This window comes from Arachis hypogaea, chromosome 16 (genome assembly GCF_003086295.3).
Source record: "Arachis hypogaea cultivar Tifrunner chromosome 16, arahy.Tifrunner.gnm2.J5K5, whole genome shotgun sequence".
Taxonomy (NCBI): domain Eukaryota; kingdom Viridiplantae; phylum Streptophyta; class Magnoliopsida; order Fabales; family Fabaceae; genus Arachis; species Arachis hypogaea.
In genome coordinates, this window is record NC_092051.1 from 73,740,998 (window position 1) to 73,748,391 (window position 7,394).

Consider the following 7,394-nt stretch of genomic DNA (forward strand, 5'->3'; position numbering starts at 1 on the left):
TAAATAGTTAATAAGGAAAACAGGTCAGTAACGCCTTACTTTGGGTACGATCATGACGTATTGGAAGTTGGGTCATTACACAACTCCTTGAAGGTTTAAATACTTCGGTTACTTTATATTGGGGTTGGACTTGTGACAACCAAAACACTTTTAAACTTTGATTTGAGGATCGATTATTGGTTTGGACTATGCTCACAGTGAAATTATTTGGCCAAATTCCGAACCGGTATAAATCTCTCTCATCAGCAACCAATTGGGATCTGCCAAGGACACTAATAAGTGATGGAGGTAGTCACTTCTGCAACAAATAGCTTGACTGCATTCTACACCGTTATGGCGTTCGCCACAGGGTGGCAACTCCCTACCATCCGCACAAAAATAGACAAGTTGAAGTCTCCAACAGGGAACTCAAGAGAATCCTAGAGAAAATAGTGAGCACCTCTAGAAAGTATTGGGCAAGGAAGCTTGATGATGCCCTCTAGGTGTATAGAATAGCTTTCAAGACTCCTATTGGGATGTCCCTGATGAGGGGATATTTTATACGCTTTTTGGCATCATTTTCATATAGTTTTTAGTATGTTTTGTTTAGTTTTTATTGAGTTTTTATAGATTTTAGTGTTAAATTCACATTTTTGGATTCTACTTTGAGTTTTTGTTTTTTGGAGCAATTTCAGGTATTTTCTGGCTAAAATTGAGGAGCTAGAGCAAAAGGCTGATTCAAAGACAGAGAAAGCACTGCGGATGTTGTCCGGATCTGACCTACCAGCACTCGGAAGAAATTTTCGGGAGCTATAGAAGTTAAAATGGAGCGTTCTCAATGGACATGGAAAGCTGACTTCTGGAGCTTTCTAGAAATATATAAAAGTTCATATTTTGTATCGGATTAGATGTCCCAAAACTGGCGTCCAACGCCAGCTTCCTGCCCCCTTCTAGGCGTCCAGCGCCCAAGAGCAGAGACCAGCGTCCAAACGTCCAAAGAGGACCCCCTAGCCAGTGTTCAATTCCCTAGGAGCCTCATAGCACGTGGATCTCATCAAAGCTCAGCCCAAACACTCACCAAGTGAGCCCCAGAAGTGGAATTTAGCACTAAATAGACTGTTTTACACTTACTTGTCAATTGTTTAGTATTTAAAGTAGAATATCACACTGTGTTAAGGATCTTCGCCCATCTTCTCCCATCATTTTACCATATTTATGTTTTACTTTGTATTTTACATCAGTATGAGTTTCTAAACCTCCTAGGTTTAGGGGAGGAGCCCTGCTGAGTCCTATGAATTAATAAAAGTATTTCTATTTCTTCTTCGATCTATGTTTGATTAATTCTAAGATGTATATTCGTACTTCAATGTGGTGGATAGGATGATCAGTGACAATCTGCTCTATTCATCACATTAAGACGAACGTGCCTGACAAACACCCGCATCTACTTGGGTTTGTGTGAATACTTCAGTAGAAAGAACACATCACCAGCTTGAATCATACATCTCCCAGACGGCTAATCCTCGACTTCTTTAGGAACTTCTCGAGACACTAGTTTAGCCAATTTTGGGGAGATTAGGGTCTCTGTAGTAGAGGTTAGAACCCAATGATGCAGCATTCTCTGATCCGGAAGATCCGACATTGTCTGTGGCATTTTGAGTAGGATTATTAAGGAGAATGGACTGTACTCACTTCACCCTCAAGAAGAGATGGATCCACACTAACCCTGGGGTTTAGATCCAGAGGAGTATTGATGACCTCTCAATAAAGGCGCCAATCACTAACAGCCTGCCGTTGAAGAGATCACTCACAAGCAAAGAAGACAGTAATGCAAATTTGACAACTCTTCCAACAACCTTCTGATCTACCTGACTAAGACTTGCAAGATAACCATAGCTTGCTTCAAACCACAATCCTCGTGGGATAGACCCTGACTCGCTCAGGTATTACTTGGACAACTGATGAGCGGATATTTTATATGCTTTTTGACATCATTTTCATATAGTTTTTAGTATGTTTTATTTAGTTTTTATTTAGTTTTTATAGGTTTTAGTGTTAAATTCATATTTTTGGATTCTACTATGAGTTTTTGTGTTTTTGTACAATTTCAGGTATTTTCTGGCTGAAATTGAGGAGCTAGAGCAGAAGTCTGATTCAGAGACAGAGAAAGCACTGCAGATGTTGTCCGGATCTGACCTACCTGCACTCAGAAGAGCTTTTCTGGAGCTACAGAAGTTCAAATGGAGGGATCTCAACGACTATGAAAAGCTGACTTCCATAGAATTGTGTATCCCACAGAATCTTTACCTACCCTACCTACCCCACTTACTTTCCCACTTTCCCACACACACTTCCCCAATAACCCTAGCTCAATCACATTCATTTTATTTTCCCAAACCATCATAACTCCCACCTACCCACTTCAAAATTTCCCACCTAAAACCCACCCTATGGCCGAAACCTATCCCTCCACACTCCTATAAATACCCCTCTCCATTACCCTTCATACACACACCTCTCAGACCTTCTCCACCCCTCAAGGTCGAGCCCTCTCTCTCCCTTTCTCTCTCTATTTTCTTCTTCTTCTTCTCCATTCTTCTATTTTTGCTCGAAGACGAGCAAAGTTTTAAGTTTGGTGTTGGAAAAAGCATAGCTTTTTTTCTTTCCATTACTATTCATGGCACCCAAGGTTGGAGATTCCTCTAGTTAGAGGAAAGGAAAGGCAGTAGCCAATCCCTCTAAATCTTGGGAGATGGAAAGATTCATCACCAAAGCTCACCAAGACCACTTCTATAAAGTGGTGGCTGAGAAGAAAGTGATCCCTGAGGTCCCTTTCATGCTCAAGAAGAATGAGTATCCGGAAATCCGAAGAGAGATCCAGAGAAGAGGTTGGGAAGTCCTAACCAATCCCATTCAAGATATTGGGATTTTCATGGTGCAGGAGTTTTATACTAATGCATGGGTTACTAAAAATCATGACACTAGTGTGAACCCAAATCCAAGGAATTGGATCACTATGGTCCGAGGAAGAATCTTAGATTTCAGCTCGGAAAGTGTGAGGTTGGCGTTCAACTTGCCTCTATTGCAAGGAAATCCTCATCCTTACACTAGGAGAGTCAACCATGATTAGAGATTGGATCAAGTTCTTTCAGATATCTGTGTAGAAGGCGCACAGTGGAAAAGGGATTCCCAAGGCAAGCCCATTCAGTTAAGAAGGGTTGACCTAAAGCCCATAGCTAGAGGATGGTTGGAGTTCATTCAAAGATCAGTCATCCCTACTAGCAACCGGTCAGAAATGACCATTGATAAAGCCATCATGATTCATTGCATCATGATTGGAACTGAGGTGGAAGTACATGAGGTGATTCCTCAAGAATTGTACAAGGTAGCTGAGAAGCCTCACACCAATGCCAGGTTGGCATTCCCACACCTCATCTGTCACTTATACAATTCAGCTGGAATTGTCATAAATGGAGATGTCTCCATTGGGGAGGATAAGCCCTTCACTAAGAAGCGAATGGAGCAAAATAGAGAGCATGCACAAGAGCCTATGTAACCGCCTTATCATGAGATTCCTGAGATGCCTCAAGGGATATATTTTCCTCTCCAAAGCTATTGGGATCAATTGGCAAACTTTTCTTGAAGAATTGAGTACTAACATGGAGCAATTGAGGATGGAGCATTAAGGACATGCCGCCACCCTCAATGAAGTAAGAGAATATCAAAGAGTCATAAGGAAAGACCAAAGAGCAACAAAGGCAAAGGGATGACATAGAAGAGATCATGCAACACATTGGATCCTCAAGGAGGAGCAGTAGACGCCACCATTAAAGGTGGACTCATTCTCTTTTATTCCTTTCCTTTATTATTTTTCTGTTTTATGTCTATTTTATTTTCTGATCTATTGTTCTAGTTGCATGATCATTTACATTTGATGTCTTAAAGTTGTAAAATGTTCCATATATCTCTCACCTTGCTTAAAAGAAAATTTTATTGAAAAGAATTGAGAGATGCATGAATTTCAAGTTTAAAATAAGATTAGTTTAATTAGTTTGATGTGGTGTCATTTGCTTTTGTTTTCTGAATGTATGATTAAATAATGCATATTTGAAGTTAAAATTTATGAATGTTGGCTCTTGAAAGAATGATGATGATAGTGAAGTATTATTGATAATCTGAAAAATCCAAAAATTGATTCTTGAAGTAAGAAAAAACAGCAAAAAGAAAAAGAAAAGCTTGCATGCGAAAAAAAAGGAAAGAAAAATGGCGAAAAAGAAAAAGAAAAAAAAAAGTAAGCAGAAAAACCCAATAACTCCTTCAACCAAAAGGCAAGGGTAAAAGGACCCAAGGCTTTGGGCATCAGTCGATAGGAGGGCCCAAAGGAATAAAATCCTGGCCTAAGCAGCTAAACCAAGCTATCTCTAACCATGTGCTTGTGGCGTGAAGGTGTCAAGTGAAAAGCTTGAGACTAAGCGGTTAAAGTCGTGGTCCAAAGCAAAAAGAGTGTGCTTAAGAACTCTGGACACCTCAATCTGGGGACTCTAGCAAAGCTGAGTCACAATCTGAAATGGTTCACCCAGTTAAAGTGTCTGTGGCATGAATGTATCCGATGGTAATACTGGAAAACAGAGTGCTTAAGGTCACGGCCAAGACTCTAAAAGATGTGTTCAAGAATAAAAAAGAACTTAACTAGGAGAATCAATAATATCATCTATATTCTAAGTTCCTAAAGATGCCAACATCTCTGAGTTTCAATGGATAGTGAGATGCCAAAACTATTCAGAAGCAAAAAGCTACTAAGTCTAGCTCATCTGATTGTAACTAAGCTTCAGTTGAAACTTAGAAATTTATTGTATCCTAATTTTCTTTTTATCCTAGTGTGTTTTAAGTTTCCTGGGGACAAGCAACAGTTTAAGTTTGGTGTTATGATGAGCAGATATTTTATACGCTTTTTGACATCTTTTTCATATAGTTTTCAGTAGTTTTTGTTTAGTTTTTATTAAGTTTTTATAGGTTTTAGTGTTAAATAAACATTTTTGGATTCCACTATGATTTTTTGTGTTTTTGGACAGTTTTAGGTATTTTCTGGCTGAAATTGAGGAGCTGGAGCAAAAGTCTGATTCAGAGATAGAGAAAGCACTGCAAATACTGTCCGGATCTGACCTACCTGCATTCGGAAGAGCTTTTTGGGAGCTACAGAAGTTTAAATGGAGCTCCCTTAACGGCTATGGAAGGATGACTTCCAGAGCTTTCCAGCAATATATAATAGTCTATACTTTGCTTCGGATTAGAAGGCCCAAAACTGGCGTCCAACGCCAGCATCCTGCCCCCTTCCTAGCGTCCAGCGCCCAAAGAGCAGAGACCAATGTACAAACGCCCAAAGAGGACCCCCTAGCTGGCGTTCCATGCCCAAGAGACCTCATAGCATGTGGATCTCATCAAAGCTCAGCCCAAACACTCACCAAGTGGGCCCCAAAGTGGATTTTAGCACTAAATAGACTTTTTACCCTTACTAGTCATCTGTTTAGTATTTAAGGGTTTATGTTTATGTAATTCAAACCTTTAATCACAATATTCGCATATCATACACGTTTTACCATTGTTTTTACTTCAGTATGAGTTTCTAAACCTCATAGGTTGAGTGGAGGAGCCTGGCTGATTCCTATGAATTAATAAAAGTATTACTATTTCTTCTTCGATCAGTGTTTGATTTACTTCTAAGATGTATATCCGATCTTTATCGTGGTGAACAGGATGATCTGACAAATTAGCTCTGTTCATCACATTAAGATGAATGTGCCTGATAAACACCCGCATCTACTTGGGTTCATGTAAATACTTGGAAAGAAAGCATGAGCCAACATCTATGTTTATACATCTCTCAGGCGGTTAATCCACGACTTCATTGGGGACTTCTCGAGACACCAGTTCAGCCAATTTTCAGGGAGATTAGGGTCTCCGTGGTATAGGCTAGAATCCAAAGAAGCAGCATTCTTTGATCCGGAAGATTCGACCTTGTCTGTGGCATTTTGAGTAGGATTTCCAGGAGAATGACTTGCTAGAGCTTCAGCCATTGTCAGATTGAATGACCACGGGCAATGACTTTGATCACTTACAGCCTGCTATAGAAGAAGATCATTCACAAGCAAAGAAGACAGTAATACCAGACTTAATTCAGAAAGGCAAAGCAACTCCAACTCTCAACTCTATTCCTATTATTGCTTTCAATTCAACTAAAAATTACATATATGGCATATAATCATTCAAGGTTTACATAAACTCTCTGATTCTGCCTGACTAAGACCTGCAAGACAACCATAGCTTACTTCAAGCCACAATCCTCGTGGGATCGACCCTGACTCGCTCAGGTATTACTTGGACAACCCAGTGCACTTGCTAGTACTGCTGCTGTACGAAAGTGTGGGGTTTGTGTACATGTGCTCCATATACCATTTCAGATATTTTCTGGCTGAATTTGAAGAGCTGGTGATGAGCGGATAATTTATACCCTTTTTGGCATTGTTTTTACATAGTTTTTAGTATGATTTAATCACTTTTTATTATATTTTTATTAGTTTTTATTCAAAAATCACATTTCTGGACTTTACTATGATTTTGTGTGTTTTTTTTATTTCGGGTATTTTTCTGGCTGAAATTGAGGGACCTGTGCAAAAATCTGATTCAGAGGTTGAAAAAGGACTACCGATGCTGTTGGATTTTGACCCTCCTGCACTCGAAGTGGATTTTCTGGAGCTACAGAATCCCAATTGACGCGCTAACAACTGCTTTGGAAATTAGACATCCTGGGCTTTCCAGAAATATATAATAGTCCATACTTTGCCCGAGATTTGATGGCCCAAACTGGCGTTCAAAGTCAGCATAAAATTTCTGGCGTAAAACACCCGAACTGGCACCAAAATTGGAATTAAACGCCCAAACTGGCACCAAAGCAGGTGTTTAACTCCAGGAATAGCCTAAGCACGAAAAAGCTTCAATGCTCAGCCCAAGCACACACCAAGTGGACTCCGAAAGTAGATTTCTGCATTATCTGTACTTAGTTACTCATTTTCTGTAAACCCTAGTTACTAGTTTAGTATAAAAACTACTTTTAGAAGTTTATTTGAGATCTTCTTCGAACCATCATAGAGAATTGAACATGTTTGGAGGCTAGCCTCACGGCCATGCCTAGATCTTTTTCACTTATGTATTTTCTACGGTGGAGTTTCTACACCCCATAGATTAAGGTGTGGAGCTCTGCTGTTCTTCATGAATTAATGCAATTACTATTGTTTTTCTATTCAATTCACGCCTACTTCTTCTCCAAGATATACTCTTGTTCTTAGTTGAGTTAAGTCAGAATGAAGGGGTGACTCATGACAATCACCCAATCTTTGTTACTCGCTTAGCCAAGATCC